This window comes from Diceros bicornis, chromosome 1 (genome assembly GCF_020826845.1).
Source record: "Diceros bicornis minor isolate mBicDic1 chromosome 1, mDicBic1.mat.cur, whole genome shotgun sequence".
Lineage (NCBI taxonomy): Eukaryota > Metazoa > Chordata > Mammalia > Perissodactyla > Rhinocerotidae > Diceros > Diceros bicornis.
The window spans coordinates 37615389-37634260 of record NC_080740.1 but is presented as its reverse complement, the minus strand read 5'-3'; the positions used below and the strand labels follow the sequence as shown (position 1 = coordinate 37634260).

Below are 18872 nucleotides of genomic sequence, written 5' to 3'. Positions count from 1 at the left end.
TGAAAATGAATTCTATAGCGTACACCTACTACATTTTGCTTATCCATCCTTCTTGGGTTGGAAACTAAACTAAAATGCCAACTCCCTTCTAGTATAATAATGCTATGAATATCATCCTTGTAAAGATCCCTTTATGAAGTGAGATTATACAGTCGTAAGTTGTATGCTTATTTACTTTACAGAATGTAGGCTAATTGATCTTCAACATGGCTACATAGGTCAATACTTTGTTTTAGATCATGGTCTTCATTAGATCATTTAGGTCCTTTCTTTACATATCCCTATAATCATTTGTATGGTTTGATCTAATTTTATCAAATTGATATATGTAAAATAGTATCTAACTTTTGTTTTTACTTTTTCTCATAGCTAACAAGGCTGAGAATTTCTTGGTAGATGTGCCTATCATTCAGTGGCTATACGAGGCTAAGCCCATGGTAAGTAGGGGGAACAACCAAAGGCAAGGCCTGTTGGGGGTAAAGGACATGGAAGGAGGCTAGATCATGGCCTGGTTCTAATGTAACTGCTAAGGTTGGAAGTAAATACATATTGCCCCTAAGGGAGGAGGCATATTTAGTGGTAAGTAGGAGGTAGAAGGGAGCCAACTGCAGACTTCAAACCCTGTACAGAGCCCAGCTGTTTCCAGAAGACGTAGACTAGGGCCTAGAATGGAAGCATGGAGAATAAGACCTTCAGACTTGATAAAAACAGGATTCATGATGAGGGCCGGGCTGTAAAGCCAGGGGCTTCTTTCCCCAAGCCTCTGGAGAAGTGATGAGGAAAAGAGTGGCAAAGAGACAATGGCTTATTTTAAAAATACATAAGACTATTCTCAATAGTGGGGGAAATTCAATAAATGTTAGAGTTGAATGGAGTTATGAGATGTTCTCAAATCCACACCTGTTTACCAATATATACCTCACATATAACTTAACATTTGTACATAAGTTAAATAGTACTACTAATAAGATCTAACATTTACTGTTTTCTGTGAGGCAGGCATGGTTCTAAGCCAAGTTCTCTCAGGTGCTACCTTATCCTCACCATTGAGAAGATTTAGTAATATGGTTACCCTAGACACATAAAATAATTTCCTTTGTTCAATCCAAGTCATCTATCCTCTGGTTTTGATATCAAGTGTGAGATGTACAAATTTAAGTTAACAATAGTTTCCATTGGATAAAAGGCGTCATCCTAGTCAATGGGTTGTCACAGTCCTGTAAATACCAGCTGGGTCCCTGAAGTGCACTGATGTAGTCTATAAGTCATAGAATAATACTGCTGAGGCCTTAGGACTTGCATCATAATAGCCCTCATGGTGTGCCGACCACTGGTCAGGACAGTGATTTAGTGAGGAGATAGCCTCTCAAGTGATTCATTCTTCTTGAATGTGCTAATTTGATTCTTTATCATCAACTGACTCTCTGACAGCAGAGTTTCAGAGAGAAAGGTACCTGATTTGAGTCACTCTTCAGAGAGTTGAACCATGAAGCGGAAACAAAAAAGGAAACATCTGGAAAGCACATACTACCCCCTAAACTGCGAAGAAGACAAAAAGTATACATCAGGCATATTCTCTGAGCATAGGATAACCAGGAATTGCCTTCTAAAGAAAAAGGGAGAGAGGATTCCTAGTTGTGTTGGGGGAGGGAAGGAAGGGAGGGAGAGAGGGAAAGGGGGAGAGAACTGAGGAGAGGGACAGTGAGGAGGGGAGAAAGAGGGAGAGAGAGAGATGTATGCTAGTTTGTCTGAGTGTCCAGGTAGTCTGAGACTAAAGAGAAAGTTCAGATGACCAGGTCTTTGTCTCTGCAGCTTAGGACCTATATTACCTACACCATGTCACTCTGAGTTACTGTGTCACAGACATAGTGGTTGATTAGTATAATTTTTCTTATAAAAAGTATTTCCTTTTATTTGATTTTTGCCTAAAACCATTGGTTAAGTAAATGATGTTGTTGTAAGTTATAACTTTTCCAATAGTAGTTTCTCCTGTGAAGGAAGAAGAAAGTGTGGCTCATAAAGGTGATGGAAAAATTAGGAAAAAAAAGTTTGAGCACTTAAGTCTGGTTGTGCAGGGATGAAAGTATAAAGTCATACAGAATTTACTCACTCAGGAGTAAAAACAAGTTGTTTTGTCTCAGACTATGAAGATGTAAATGTGAGTCTCTTGTGTGAAATGTAAGAAAAAACAGGATACAAGCACACACACAACACTATTTAACCAGGATAGTTGAATTGAGGAGAAAGTTTGACTCTTTCTGGAAAATAGCAAGCTAAAATAGTTCTGGTTACTATGGAGATTAAAAGTCAACAAGTAACTCTTATGAGGAAGAATTATTGCTCGGTGGTGGGAGGGGGACAGATTGGAGCCAACCCGAAAGTTCCAAGTGGTGGCTCACACTCCTAAAGAGAACTTGATATTTCTAACAATGTTTGGGATTTCTGCATACTACAGTGGGCCCTTGGAGAGAGGCCTGGAGAGTGAGTCTGTCTTCATTTCACTTTCAGTAAAGTTAGTGCCTGTTCAGAGATGTGTTTGAGTGTAAACTGTGAGACATGTAAAATGTACACTCACACCTATTCACATCTACACACAGATAGAACATAAATAAGCCAGGGGAAGATAGATATTAATGTGTAACATAATTGCCCACTAACTACGTACCAGATCCAATGATTTTCCTCTCAAAAACACATTATATCCCCATTTCATTAGTTAGAGTAGATTAGGCCTTAGTAACTAATAACACAGATGAATCAATTTCTTGTTTATGTAACAAATCAGAGTATATGTGCAGGCCAATAGGGCAAGTCGCCTCCATGAGTTACTTCATGGGCTTGGACTGATGAAAATTTTATCATTAACATGCAGCTTTCAAATAGACCCTGGGATATCAACATCCCAGTCAGCTAGAAAAGAAAAGAGCATGGAGGGGCACAGAGGAGGGTTGTATAGCTGTGCCTGGAAGTGGCACATGTTATTTCCACTCATTTTCCATTGTCGAAGACTTAATTACGTGGTTAGAACTACCTACAGGGAAACTGATAAATGTAATCTAGTTGTATGTCCAGGTAGAAAGGAGACACCTAGCAGTCTCTGCTCCATTTACAAAGAACACACCTTGAGCAAACCCAGTCACTCATGATATCTATTGACATGATAAATATTACTGTACTTCTAAAATTTTCATAGGAATCATATTATGCTATCTATGAGGATGGAGGCCATGTGTATTTACTGAACATGTCACATAGTAGATTCTTATTGTTTGTTTAGTGGATGGATAAATACACAAATACCAAACATAGACCACATCTCTATTATTTTTATTTAATTTCTCAGCCAGGTTGAATTTACAAAAAGATGCTCTGCAGCGTAGACACAAGGCAGTGGCACCAACTCAAGGCTAGAAAGCAGAGGAGAATTCTTCTGCTTCAGAATATTTCTCCTGCGTCTCTTCTGTAGACAAGCTCACTGGTACTGGTAAGGAGGGACTGTTGAATAGGATGCAAAGAGAAGTTGGGATGTAGGCAGAGCCCAGAGAAGAGCTGAGTGATTCTGCCCGTCAGTCAATACAAGGCTGCCCAGTACTGAAAGAATTTTGTGAATGCCTAAGAGTTAAATTGCCAGGCCTTAGTGTCCATATTCTATCTTAACCCCTTCAGAACTCAATCTTTCATACTTTTATTTTCTGATGCAATTTTCTATTCACATGTTACTATGCACTTACACACTCTTCATTTATTTGCTCTTCACATAGTTCATATTCTGAAAGCTCATATATTCTTTCTCTTACATGCTTTGATTTTTCACATCTTTGTGTTCTCTCATTATTCCCTTATATTTTACAAATACACTAATTCCATTAGTCTCAAAAAGAGTATTTACAATAATAACATTGTACGTCTAAACCACATAACAATATATAAAACACACACACAAACCTGTAATTATAAGACATGCAATCTACACACATAGATATGTGCTGAACTAACACAGAGACACAAAGCACACATACCATCCTCACTCACAAAAAACTCACCCCATATTCAGATTTGCAAACCAAATCAATCACACATTAAACCCTATCCCAGTTTTAACCAACGTTATAAACTTACACACAAAACACATTGCATTCACCACAACATTTTGTTACAAATGTGCGTAATACATATACCAGACACATTCATGAGAGATGATGATAATCTTAAACAGTTAAATAATGCGAAATGAGCTTGGTTAACATTGAAACAGGAAAGTGACATAATAATAATAATTAGTTTATTTCTTCAAAAGTAAAAATTTACCAATTGTTTCATTTGAGATTGTGAATCTCTGAGAGTTGGGATACAGAGGATAAAAGTGTGAAAGATGTAGAGGAAGGCAAATGGTACCAAACATCTTAACCAAGGTGGTTAAGTATGAGCAGCCTTGATGGTGGGATCCAGATAGAAGCACAGAATACTGAAATATGCCAATTCTCTGCCCAAGCTAAAGACAACTGTTCAGAACAAAAGAAGTATTTCCATGGGGCAGGGGCAGAGCAGAATAGGTTGGGGAGAAGAGTGTAGGAGAATGGAGCAAGCTGTTTTTACGACTTTTATTCCATTTTCTAGAAATCTCACACTTAACCAAATATAATCCACAATCTGGGTACACTTTGGAGGGCAACAACCTGGTCCATGAGGCAAGAAACGGATCTGCTGAATCGGAATACTTGTCCTGCTACTCTACTTTCTCAAATTTTATGATGTCTCTCATGCTGGTAAGGAGAAAACAGCAGCTAAAGTCTGGGCAGATTAGGGCAGTGGGATCTGAGCACACCTATAGAAATTCAGCTCAGCATCTCTGCTTAGCCATTGATATAAAGGTGTACTCTGGGCCCAGTCATAATCTTCTCTCCTCTCCTCTTATTTTGGAGTCTAGGTCTCTGTTTCTGTACCATCAACAGGAACTCATTACAAATACTTTTCACTTTTTTGGGTTTTAGGGAGGAAGTCTCTGCATACATTTGGGAAAAATGTCATTTATTGTGGGAAAAGGTGGAATTCATAGGCACAGTGTTCATAATTTCTCTTTTGTCAGTTAAACCTAAAAGTGAAGAATTAATATAAAATTAAACCATAGCTAGTTGCAATACAGTAATGTCTGACAGCAGAAAATGTAAAAGAACTCTGAATTGTTGGTCAATCATGCTAAAGAGTCCTATGGATAATGACTTGCCAAAGATGAGCTCACAATCTAAAACTGCAGTGCATAACTGTAAGGTAGATTCTGCAAACACAACAAACAGCAAGTTTTAACTCTGAAGAAGATGATTCATTTGAATAATGTTGTAGGGATGGTAAATAAGAATTTTTAAAATTATTCAAGATGTAAAAACATAAAACATTATAAAGAAAAAAAAGAGATTAAAAAAATAACCAAATAGTTTTAGAAATGAAAAATATTGTTCTAGAAATTATACAAATGTGGATGGGTTAAACAGCAAATTATACATAGATGAAAAGAAAATTTGTGAACTGGAAGATAGAGCTGAAGAATTACCTACAGTATAACTCAGAGAGGTAAATAGATGAGAAATATAAAGAAGGGATTACGATAAATGAGGACAAAATGTGAAAATATAATGCATGTCAGATTGAGGTTTCTAAAGAATAAACAAAGAAAATAAGACTGATAATCAAAGAGATAATGGCAAAGAATTTTTCAGAGCTGATGGAAGACATAAATCCTTAGAATTAGGATATATTGTTAGGAAGCTCATTATAGGCTAGGCAAAAATAAATCCACACCTAGGTACACTATACCCCAAATTCAGAACAGCAATAACAAAGAGCTTAAAGGAACTAGTGAGAAACACAGAATACTTTCAATACAATGATGATTTGTCAGGCAATACACTTCTCAATAGCAATTGTAGAAACGTAATGCCAACATAAAATAGTGTGCTGAAGATTAAGAACAGTCGCTACCATACAAGAATAGGGTGAAATAAAGACATTTTTCAGATAAAAACTATAAACAGTAAAATGTAAAAAAACACGCACAGAAAGGTTCTATTTAGAGAAACGAAATAGAACAGAGAGGAAACATGATAGTTAGGAACAAAAGGTGAGCTAAGAAATTGGTAAGTCTGTGATTGAATATAACCAGGCTTTGCTGATTTAAACACCAAAAATCATAATCACTAAATCGGAACTGATCAACAAAACAGGCGTAACTAAAGTGTTGGATGACAAGAACGTGTAAGATAGTGACTGAGAGTTAGAATATTCTAAGCTGCTTATTTTGCACAAAGAGTGGGTAGCACCGTTGACTCAAACAAGCAGCTCTGCACTCAGGAAAGAAGGGAAATGGGGTAAATAGAGCCAACCCATTTCTAAAGCCCCAGTCAATCCCGAATATATGGAGATCCTTATTATAAGGTTAGTATATTTACTTATTAGCTATAAAGTGCTGTAACAAATTACCATAAACGTAGTGGCTTAACACAACAAAAATTTATTCTGTTACAGTTCTGGAGGTCAGAAGTCCAAAATATGTCATATGGTGGGGAGGAGGCTAAACTCAATGTTCTGTATTGGCAAGGCTGGTTCCCTGTGGAGGCTCCAATGGAGAATCCACCCCTGGACTCTTCTAGCTTCTAGGGGCCTCTTGCACTTCTTGGTTTGCCGCCCCTTTACCTTCTCATTCCAAATTTTTGCTTCTATTGTCACCTCTATTACTCCTGCTTTTGACTTTCTTTGCCTTCTTGTTATAAATATCCTTGGAATAACATTGAGGACCTACCCATATAATCCAAAATAATCTCCCAGTCTCAAGATCCTTAATTTAATCACATCTGCCAAGTGCCTTTGGCCTTATAAGGTAATATTCACAGGTTCTGGGGATAAGATATGGGCATCTTTAGGAAAGCCATTATTCAGCCTATGACAACTAAATGAATATGTTAAACATAATGACATGTATAGTCAGGTAAACAAATATTAAAATATCTTACATTGACTGCATTCTGTGTGACAGCACAGTTCCAAGACACACTGCATGCAGCTCCGTAAAGACAATGTACTCATATTATATTCACCCAGCCACCACCACTTGGGCAAAATTAAAAATTATTGAATATTTATATTTTGGAGCTTCGGCCAGAAAAGAGACTATAGTTTCCATGAATGTCTGGCACAGAATGAGCAATCAAAATGTACTGAATGGATGAAAATTGGACATATCTCATTAATTTTCATTCAATTTAACAGAAATCTTGAAGGAACAAAAGGATACTACACAATTTGGTCATATTTCCTAGAAGGAAAACCAAAACATCTGTATCTCAAAATACTTCTCCAGCATCTCCTTTGACAACAAGAATACTCGTGAGTGGAGATGTCTAAACTGGAGGTGGGGAATGGGAAAGGTAGTTTCTAGCATGGCTGAGAGATCCGGCTGAGATTTCCTGTCTACAAGCTGATAGACGAGAGATAGAAGCTGATACAAACCCATGTCCAAACTACAGCAAGAACATGAGGTCTCTTTCTCCTCTAGGAGGTATCCATTGCATCTGTATAGAACAAAACCTTAAGATTCAAGAGAAATCTCAGAAAGGACAAGTGTCCAAAAATTCAAGGATATCAGAACAGGGCTATGTTTCAGAAGATGGAGGACTAATGAAATGACAGACTTGTCAGAGAAATGGGAAGGCTAACTCACTCTGAACCTGAGATGATGAAATCTGTTGGTCACAATGTGGGCAAATCTCTGACAACCAGTATGAAATGGGCCGGAAAGGTCCAGTGTAAAGCATCTAAGGAGGAACCAGTAGATTCTGCTTTTGTCTTCAGGAGGAGAGCAAAGCTCCTTAGTGTATGTCCTCTCGTGGGTAAAGAATGGACAGGGATTTGAAAGGGATTCTGAAATTCTTGCCTCAGACAACCTTCTACCCTCACAAAAACACATGAATCTTTACTCTGTCATATCCACAACTAGTCTCAGCACCATATGCTCTCAGTTCTACCTCCATAAACATTCATCCCTTCATTCTCCATTCCGTGTTCTCGTTTCCTTATACTCTCAGACACACTCATAGGCTCATATCCTCACATATTAAACCTTCACACCCTCGTTTTGAAGTATATGCATTCCTCAAATTTGCTTTCTCTAACCTCATCCTTTCAATATCACAATCTCTAACTCACACAAATAGCGCCACTCTTGTCGAACTCCATATTTCACATTAACCATGCATGAAGCCATCACAATCATATAACACCTTTTAAAACTCCTCTCTGTTCCCTATCCCTTAGTCCCTTCATGTAATTCCACACTCTAGGAGCTCACATGATCTCTCCTATCTATCCTTCACATGGTCAGTCTGTAACACTTTCAGGGACTCAACAGGTCTCACAAAATTACTCAGATCCACAGTCTCTCATATAAACCAAATAGGTATTATATAACTACCTGAACTTCAATGGTACATGACACACAGATCACTCATAGTACATGGAAGAGGTATTGCCTCTACATATAGAAATTATGCTGCAATGTCACCCAGCATGTCACACTCATACTACCTTCACGCACAATGGCCATCTCACCCCCACACTCACTACGTAAGATTCTTGAAGAAACACAGCAGACATTCACACATCAGGCTACACTCACCAAACATGGTACATACACTAACTCTGAAAAACATACCACACACACTAAATTTCCCCATCCCCACACCAACATGACCCACCAGATACTCTCCAATGGCCTAAGAGACAAAGTGGATGTATTTTGAGAAGTAAGAATTTGGTTACAGGCTTGACTGAGGTTTTTAAACAGAGAAAAGGGCGTAATGTGCTTGAGTTATTTTATTAGGAACAAGAATTTACCTATTTATTTACTGAAACTTGTGAATTTCCATTGGAAATGTAGATTAAGAGGAAGTAAGAAAAGCTAACTGGGTATTTTCATGATATATTTGAATCCATGGTAGAGGTAGAGCTGATTCAAGAAATACACAAATTTTACTAGGAAAAAACCAACGACGTAGAATTTACCTGTAAATTGGGAAGGTTTTGAGATAGATTATATATATAAAATATAGATGAAAAACTGAGTCAGAACCCTGTGTGGGAAGGGGACACTGAGAAAGGTGACACCACTGATTAGGCCAGTGACACCACTGTGCCATTTAAGAGTAAGTAAGCTCCTGAGAGGGAAGCTGTGGCCAGTGTGGGGAGGTATAGTCTGGAGTCAACCTTGGAGATTCCACTGGAGTCGCCTACTCAAGCTCGGAACACAGCAGTTCCCCCAAAGCCCTGGTCCTGTAGAGCTCTGGCAACAGAGGGCTCAGTGTGAGGTTCCACAGGAGCAGATATCTGGAAGAGGAGGCTGGGGACAAGAAATAGAAGTCATTGCACTCTTTCCAGTAAAATCTAACTCTCCCAGGAAGCAGCAGGACATTCCTTTGATAGTCCACAGCTGACAAACTGAACTACTTTACCTACATACCTACGCCAAATTTATTCATCCGGTAAATACGGTAGTAATAACAAATAAAACGGGCACCTTACTATGTACCAGGCAAGAATTTGAAGCTCTGATACACTGCAGAAAACAACATAGGCCACTCATAGGTGATCAGAAACATCATTCCAACAAATATTTTTGTATACCTGGATTTTGGAACTTTGAACAGACTCTTGACTATGATCTTCATGAGGATAGGTACCATGTGTGTTATTGTATATGGTATTCCTTGAGTGTTTAGTGAAGGCAAAAAATATCATATATCTGATTTTCCTTGTCTTTCCCAGAAGTCTTAGACTTAGTTGAAGACTCTCTGCTGCTTGGACCTTCTGGGTTGGCCCAAGGCCTCAGCCAGATAGCAGAGGATTCAGACTCAGAATACATCACCTGTGTCTTTTCTTTAGGCAAGTTCATTCACAATGGTATGGGGGAGAGGTGGGGCTGAGGAGGAATCAGGCGGGGACGTGGGGCAATGCCTAGAATTGGAACTGAGCTCCTTTGCTCAGCAACAGCCATAAATGACTCCTTCTCTCAAGGACTGTCCAGGTTCTGTTTCTAATCAGTGGGCAGCAATGTACCATGTAAGCATCCCTGACTCCTTTGGAAGAGGCTCTTAAAGGATATGAATGGGAAGATTAAAAATATTAGAGAAATATAGAAATACATTTCTGGAAGAGAAGTCTGAGGCAAGTCTGTGAACTCTTCATTTAAACATCTCCAATACCATGGCCAGTTCCTAGGGACCCTTGAAATAATTGTATCTATATCTACACATCTACAAATATATATATATATATTTACATCTATCACTATATATAAATGTATCTATATAAATATAGATATGAATATAAATAAATAGATAGATATACATGCAGAATTCTTCATAAAATTTTCACCCTATATCCCCTAATTGCACAATTTCTCATGAGGAAAATTGAGCTAATAGTATCCAACCTTCAGTGACTGCATACTATATTTCAGGTATGGTTCTGTTTCCAATGTTCTGTATACATTTCCAGAAATATCACATACAAGATACCCAATATCACTGACATCCACCACACACACAATTTTAATAATTGTTGTTTACTTAAATTTTGGATAAATGGAGTTTCAAATGGGAAAAATCACCTTAATATTTTAGACTTTCAAATGGGAAAGTCACCTTAATTTCTATGATAGCAAGTCGCGTGGGTGGTAATGATGCCTAATATACAGTATCCACTCAACGTGTCTTTTTTGAATGAACACAGAACCTAGAAGATGCCACATCTCAATTTTTTGTGTTTTTATTCCAGTCCTCAGGATTCTGGAAGATTCAAGAGGATGCTTCTCAGTGTGAACCATGTGTAGTGGTCCCATCCTGGAGTCAGACAACAGGAGAAAAGTCCTCTGCCTCAGAATATTTCTCTTGTGTCTCCTCTGTAGACAAACTTATAACAGCTGAGGAGGATGGTAAGGAAGATACAAAGGTGGTTTCTGAGCTTGGACAGGAGATAGAGTTGCACTGCTCAGCCCAATCCCCACTTATTTTACTTTCTCCTCAAAAACATGAATGGGCTTCAAGGCGGAGGGACTAGGACTGAAGCCTCTGCAGAGGGACAAATAGGGAGTGTGCCTTCAAGGAGAGGACAAATTTCCTCAGCACAAGCTTCCAACATGTGGGACAGCTGTGGATGAGATAGTAGGTAGTGCTGATATGTGTATGGGAATTTAATCAGAACCTTCCCCCTCAGATGAGCACAAACTCATATCCTCACACAAAGTTACACATCTATACTCCTTCATAGCAGATATGGCCTCATTTCTTCTTCCTTTCACTTTTTGTCTCAAATACCCATGCCTTCATTCCCCATCTATCTTTCCTGTTCTTTAGTAGCATTACATGGGTACACCCTTACACCTTCATTCCTTCACACAATTATTCCCAGACTCACCCGTATATACACTAATCCCATAAAGAATTCATATCCCCTCACACAGATAACTTGTTTTAACTCCCTCATGCTAGGTCAAACTCTAGAAAACTCATATGCCTTGAAGGGAATGCACTTTCCTATGCAATCTTTCTAATTCGTGTGCCATTCACCCGGAAAGCCTTTGGCCCATCATAGAGCTGCACATTCTGAGAGATCACGTACACTTCCTCTAACACCCTAAGTCTTACTGTCTCACAGTAAGAGCATCTACCACTCCTGCAGTTTGTTCACAAGTACTGTCACACCACATATCACACATGCACACACTCATTCACCGTCTCCTTTTACCAACATCAAAAACACTCACCAGATACGTCCCAGAACATACATACCACTGCATGAGACATACCACACCCTCATTCCCACATAGTTATACCACGTACATGCCTCAAATAAAATGTACCACACAGAGAATTCTGAAGTATCACATATATATTTGTACGTCCACTCCACATGCTCACATAGGAATATTCTCATGGCCATCTTAATTCCTACAGACTTCACACACTTATTCTAGTTTTCTTATCTTTGAAATTTTCTTTCCTGGGCATCAATCAACTACATCAAAATATTTCTTGTCTTGGATCCACTGAGATGCCTCTACCCCAGAACATGGAGCAACTGGAGACTGCCTTTTCATTTCCTCTGGTTATAGTAATAAGCCCTCAGTACATATGAAAGAAAAGAGTCATGAAAATTTATTACATGCCAGTCCAAAAAAAATGGGATGTGGCTGTCTTGTCAGATACAGAGGAAAGATTGGAGCCCCACCAAAGAAGATAAAATAGAAGATATGATCTTTCCTGAAAAGATCGCCACACCAGTCAGCCTCTCTCGTGTGTTTACAAAGGAACAGCTAACTGAGAGTGAGACCAGTTTCGCTAGCGAAGCCCAGGAGAAAAGGGAGGAGGCTGGCAGTCCAGCAGAGCCTACAGCTCTGGATGAATGTTCTAGTGCCAAGATGCCTGAACACCTGGTGGCTGGCTTCAAATGCAGGGGCTGCTGCCGAGTCTTCCCCAACTTAGAGATCCTTCAGGAGCATGTGGAGCTCGGGGTCTATGAGGGCTTTAGCTGTCATACTTTCCATTCATGCCTTGGCTCGGCTACAGAACAAGAAGAACAGGAAAGGGAAGAAGAAGAGGAAGAAGAAGAAGATCAAGAAGACAACATCTGCATGCTACTAAGAAAAATATTTTGGCACGAAAACTACCTTATGCAAATCAACAGATTTTTTTTTCAGCCCCTAGAAGAGAGGAAGTGAAGCAGGCCAGACTACTGACAGGGCTTCATCTTCGCTAAGCAGCCATAGTACCTGCCTTTGTTTATGTATATCTCCACCACCACCACCACTACCGCCACACCCCCAGTAGGAGCAGAGACCCCCTTTTAACAGTATCTACTGTTCTCCCGAGAAAGAGGGAGAAGAGGGAAGATCACACCACACAGAAGAGCAATATATAAACTAAAGAACAGTGAACACCAGTGTCATCTCCACCACTACAACTGAGGAAAGGAGACTCATTGGAAGTGGAAACTGCTGTGGGCCAGATTGTACAAGAGGTGAGGACCCCAGAGGTAAGAGAGCACCTCAAGAATACTTGGGATTCAGGGTTCTGAGGAAAGGTGGGTCCACCAGAGCTGCCTCCCAAGTTCCATAATAACTGTGCTGAAGAATTTCCTTGAGAAGAATATGTACTTGGAGGTGGAATACTTGGTAGATGACAAATTCATGAGAATGCTTCCTTTCCATGCCCTTTGAGGGGACAGGAGTAAAACCTGTCTAGCAGTTTAGCAGGGCAGAGATGGCTGGGCCCACCATTCCTAGATAAACCAAAGGTTGTGAGAATCACAGCCCTTGTAGGTTTATTCGCTGGCCTGCCTCCCTCTCAAGAGGCACAGGCAAAGCAGAGACAGGCCTCTGTTCTTGAGGAAGGGTTGGTGTGCAGGCCAATCATGGTTCTACCTGTTCCCGGGGTATGAGTGAGATCTCAGACTCCATTTTGTGATTCTCATGCCTAGGAGGAGACTGCTGACAAGTTGCAACCACTTGAAAGAAAAAACTAGTGGAATCCTTTTTTTTTTTTTTTTTTTAATTTTCTGGGAAAAATTTCCTTTGGTATATACTAGGAGCCCATGGTTATGGCTGCTTCCTCAAAAGTTTCAGGTGTAACTGGGGAAGGAGGAGGATAGAGGCTACCCTTCTGCCATGGACCATTTCTGGCAACTTTTAATTTAATATGTTGCTTCCTAAGAGGACCCCCATGTCCTTTTATGAATGTTTATAATTCTCACATCTTAATCTTTCTGTTATAGCATGAAGTGTCTTGTTCTAAGTGACCAGCAGAGGAGTTCAACATAGACATTGCAAAGCCAGTTCATACTGCAATAAATGAGAGTATGTCTTTTTAGTTAATGGGACAAATGAAGGGCTCATCTCCCATGCTCCAGAAGTCACAGTTCGAATAGAACCTGGAAATTGTCCTGAATTTTCTAAATCATGTAGGATATCCTGAGAGTGGCTGAACACTTGCCACTAAACTAAGAAAAGCTGCCTTCCTTATTGAATGGATCTCTTTCTCTGTTTTGGTTTTCTCACAACAACACAGACCCATTGGCCTGAACATTTCAAATGATGGTGTCCAGCACACTCCTACAGACAGATGAGAGCACAGCAATTCTTGTGAGCCCCACAGCATCAAGGTAGGGCTGGCCTGAAGGTAGATGTACCCGATCCTCTGTGGCTGCTCCCAATCGCCCTGATAAAATATGGTGCCCACCTCTGGAGAACATATCCACATACAGCCATGAGGAGCCCAAGGAATACTGGGAATACTACATTCTCCCGTGACCTGTGGAAAGACTTTCCTGCTAACCCCCCTCACGGAGTCAGGAGGACTGAAAATAGCTGCACGATTATCTTGTGGAGAAGAGGACAGAATAGGTAGAGAGATGTTAGTACCATGGGAAGCAAATTTCTCATACCCAGAGCCATCAGCAGTGGAACAGAAGATGGATGACAACTTGACAGGAATTTAGGGGAGGAGATTGCTGAATTGACAGAGGGTTTCAAAGGAGATTCTAATTTCCTTTCCCACTTTGAGTTCTACTTCTGTCTTCTTAAGTCTCTTTCATTTGTTGTAGGCTTGAACACCTGGCTCATAGTCTTACTCTTCAGCTCAGATGTTGATCTTCACTCATCCAACTTTATTATTCTCCCCCACCTGTAACATCCATGAATACGTGCTTGATGCAAGAGTGGGAACACTACCGACTTTAAATAGTACAGATTGTAATACACCTTCTCTCCTGCACTCACTCCCACACATTTCCCTCAAAGTGGTCTTTGTTAACAATTTTATGCATTCTTCTACAACCTTTTCTTTAAATGAACACATACCTTTTCCCATATCTTCCTCTCATATACTCACCTGCACAGTTATTTGGCTGGAGGGCAGACTTTCCTGTTATTGAGAGAGGAAAAGGATGAAACCAAAGGCAACTAAAACTCACCCCTTGGCATCTCTGGGCTTATGCACATGGAATGTGCACAAACACTTCTTATACAGTCCTATTAGGAAGGATGGAGCATGTAATAAATCCTCTGAGATAATCAAACGTGTACATACAGGTGTCCCAAAAATCATAATGCAGTTTTAAGCTTGATCACCTTAGAAGTGTAAAAACTACCAACTTTTGAAAAATATAATCTGCCTGTCATGTGCGCTTTAAATTTGTACATTTTCAAAGATAAATTTTAATTTTTGTTTGTCACTCTGACATCTTCAATCAGAGGGACAGAAACAAAAATTGAAAATTCAAAAAGTATTATTAACAATTCACAAAACTCTATAGGAGAGGAGAAATTAAAATAGTTCAACTTTCCAATGATGGTCTTTATAATTTGTAGCTTTTACCCTTCTGAAATTATTTAAGCTTAAAACTGCGCTATGGTGTTTGGGACACCTGTGTATATACACATTTGATTATCTTGAAACTGTTGTGTGTTCCCTCCTTCCTCATGGATATGTATGTCTCAGAAGTGTATGTGCACCTGTGTATGCACAAGTTCATAGACGCCAAGAGGTGGATTTCAGTTGCTTTTGCTTTCATCTGCCTTATACTTTTTCCTTCTTCCTTTGAGAAGAAACTCTACTTTCTGGCTAAATATGTGGGCAAGTCGGTCAGACTAGCCAAGTGAAGTCATTACTTCACTACTTGGATTCCATGATTGACCTAGGGGTAAGCCTTGATGCGTATTGGACCAATCTGTACTGATAGCTTGGAAAATTAAAATGGAAGAGATGGAGATTGTGGGGATTAGTGGTGAGTTATCCTTTGTCTGCAACTCAAATTAAAGTCTATGAACCTCTACCACTGGACTTGCTGCAATTTCTCTTTTTGGAAAGACCTGGCTGTTACTTTAATTCTGTTCTACTTTAATTCACTAAGTATCCGTTCTAACCCTTCAATAAATGCTTGCTTTGCTCATTAGCCTGAGTCATTTACTGTTCTTTGTAACCTAATGTGCCTTAATTGCTGCAAATTATCTTGAACATGATCATTTCTTCCATTTTAATTGTTGAAATAACACAGCCTAGAAAGGAGTAATACATTATATTCTTCTGACTTTATACTGAAACAGTAAGGGATATACTTATGCTCAGTATGTACACTCTGCCCTTGATTAATGAGGAAGGTGCGTTAAAAATGTTTGGGTATATAGAAAAAATGGTTGGACTTCAACACAGTAGACCTGGGCTTAAATCCCTTACTGCCACTTAGCAGCTGTGTATACTTTCTGAGTCAGTGCTCTCATCTCGAAAATGGAGATCATAACACCTAAATAATAGTGATTGTGAGAGTAATAAGACACAGATAGAAGCACCTAAAGCAGTGTCTGGCATAAATGGTTGCTCAAAATATTTTTTCATTCATTTTTAATTTTGAAATTTATTTTCTTTACCTTTCATAATCAGCAGTTTAGTTATGATTTGTCTGGGTATGATTGGTCTTTTAAAAAAAACTTTTTAATTTTGAAATAATTTTAAACTCACAAAAAGCTGGAAAAACAATCCAGAGAGGTCCCATGTACCCATCACCCAGCCTCCCCCAACATAATTACAGTGTGTTATCAAAACAAAGAAATTGAGGGGCCAGCCTGGTGGCGTAGGGGTTAAGTGCACGAGCTCCACTTTCGGCAGCCCAAGGGTTGGCAGGTTCGGATCCTAGGTGCACACAGACACACCGCTTGTCAAAGCCATGCTGTGGCGGCATCCCATATAAAGTAGAGGAAGATGGGCACGGATGTTAGCCCAGGGCCGGTCTTCCTTGGCAGAAAGAGGAGGATTGGCATCGGATGTTAGCTCAGGGCTGATCTTACTCACAAAAAAAATAAATAAATAAAAAAACTTAAAAAAAAAAAAACAAAGAAATTGTTTGGAACAATACAATAAACCAGACTACAGACTTTGCCAGATTTCACTATTTTTGCGTGCACTTATTTTTGTATGTTTTTATATATAATGACATTTTATCACATGTATAAATTTGTATACCCATCATTGAAATCAAGATGGGGAAATGTTCTGTCACCACAAAGCAATTCTGTCATGCTGCCCTTTATAGTCACATCCATCCTCCCTGTCCCTCACTTCTGGCAACCACTTATCTATTCTCCATCTCTATAATTTTTCATTTCAAGAATTTTATATAAATGGAATTGTATAGCATGTAAACTTTTGAGATTGGCATTTTCGGCTCAGCTTAATTCCCTTAAGATCCGGCCAAGTTCTTGCATATATTAATGGTCCATTAATTTTATTGCTGAGTAGTGTTCCATTGCATGATGTAGAACTGTTTAATGTGTTACACAGTCAATGGACTTTGGATCGTTTTAAGTTATTGGTGATTATCAATAAAACTTCTATGACATTAGTGTACAAGTTTTTGTGTGAACATAAATTGTCATCTTTCTAGTATAAATGCCTAAGAGACTTATTATTTGGTCACATGGTAAGTATATATCTTCTTAAAAAACTGCAGACTGATTTCCATAGTGGCCATACGATTTTTACATTCCCACTAATGTATGAGAAATCCAGTTTCCCTGCATCATCGCTAGTATTTGATAGTATAAGTATTTTTAAGCCATTTTAATAGATATGTTGTAGTATCTTGTAGTTGTTTTAATTTGCATTTCCCCAATGACTAATGATGCTGAACTTCTTTTCATGTACTCATTTGTCATTTGCATATCTTCTTTTGTGAATTGTCTATGTAAGTCTTTTGCCCATTTTTAAATTAGATTGTTTTCTTATTATTTAGAGAGTCTTTCATATGTTCTGGATATGAATTATTTATTGGATATGTGATTTGCAAGGATTTTCTCTGAGTTCGTGGCTTGTCTTTTCTTCCTCCTAACAAGGTCTTAGGCAGAGCAAAAGTTTTTAATTTTTATAAGGCCGAATATATCAGCTATTTTCTTTTATGGAGAGTGCCTTTGGTGTCCTAAGAACCTGTCACCTAACTCTAGGTCCCAAAGATTTTTCCTCTGTCCTCTTCTAAAAGTTTTATGGCTTTACTTTTTACATTTATACCTATCTATGATCCATTGGAGTTAATTTTTGTACCAGGTGTCAGGTTTAGATGAATAATTTTTGGTCACTGACATCCAGTTGTCTCAGCACCATTTTATACAAAAGCTACTCTTATACTGAATTGCTTTTGAAACCTTGGTCAAAACTCAGCTAGTCACATTTGGGTGGGTCTATTTTTTCTGGGTTCCCCATTCTGCCTCATTGATCTATGGGTCTATCCCTCTGCTGTTCTATGCTTTATTGATTGCTTTAGATGTTGACTAAGTCTTTTTGTGTGTGTGTGAGAAAGATTGGCCCTGAGCTGACATCTGCCAATCCTCCTCTTTTTGCTGAGGAAGACCGGCCCTGGGCTAACATCCATGCCCATCTTCCTCCACTTTATATGGGACGCCGCCACAGCATGGCTTGACAGGCAGTGCATCAGCGCATGCCTGGGATCCGAACCGGTGAACCCCGGGCCACCGCAGGGGAGTGTACGCACTTAACCCCACTGCGCACACTTAACCGCTTGCGCCACCGGGCCGGCCCCCATAAGCCTTAAAAATGGGTAGTATGATTCCTCCAACATGATGCTTCTTTTTCAATATTGTTTTAGCCATTCTAATTCCTTTGTGTTTCCATATAAATTTTAAGATAAGCTTGCCAATATATATATAAAAAATCCTGTTGGGATTTTAATAAGGTTTACATTGAATTTACAGATCATTTTGTCAAGAACTGACATCTTTAATAGGCTTGGCATTCCAAACCATGAACATTACATGTCTCTCCACT

At 39.1% G+C, this 18872-nt stretch overlaps 1 long non-coding RNA gene across 1 annotated transcript; it reads left to right on the top strand.

Moving 5' to 3' along the window:
- The first annotated feature begins 371 nt into the window (after positions 1–371).
- On the top strand, positions 372–8363 carry LOC131404338 (uncharacterized). Its single transcript, XR_009219774.1, has 3 exons — positions 372–437; positions 4618–4766; positions 7261–8363. It is a non-coding gene; the product is annotated as an uncharacterized LOC131404338 (long non-coding RNA).
- The last annotated feature ends 10509 nt before the right edge of the window (positions 8364–18872 follow it).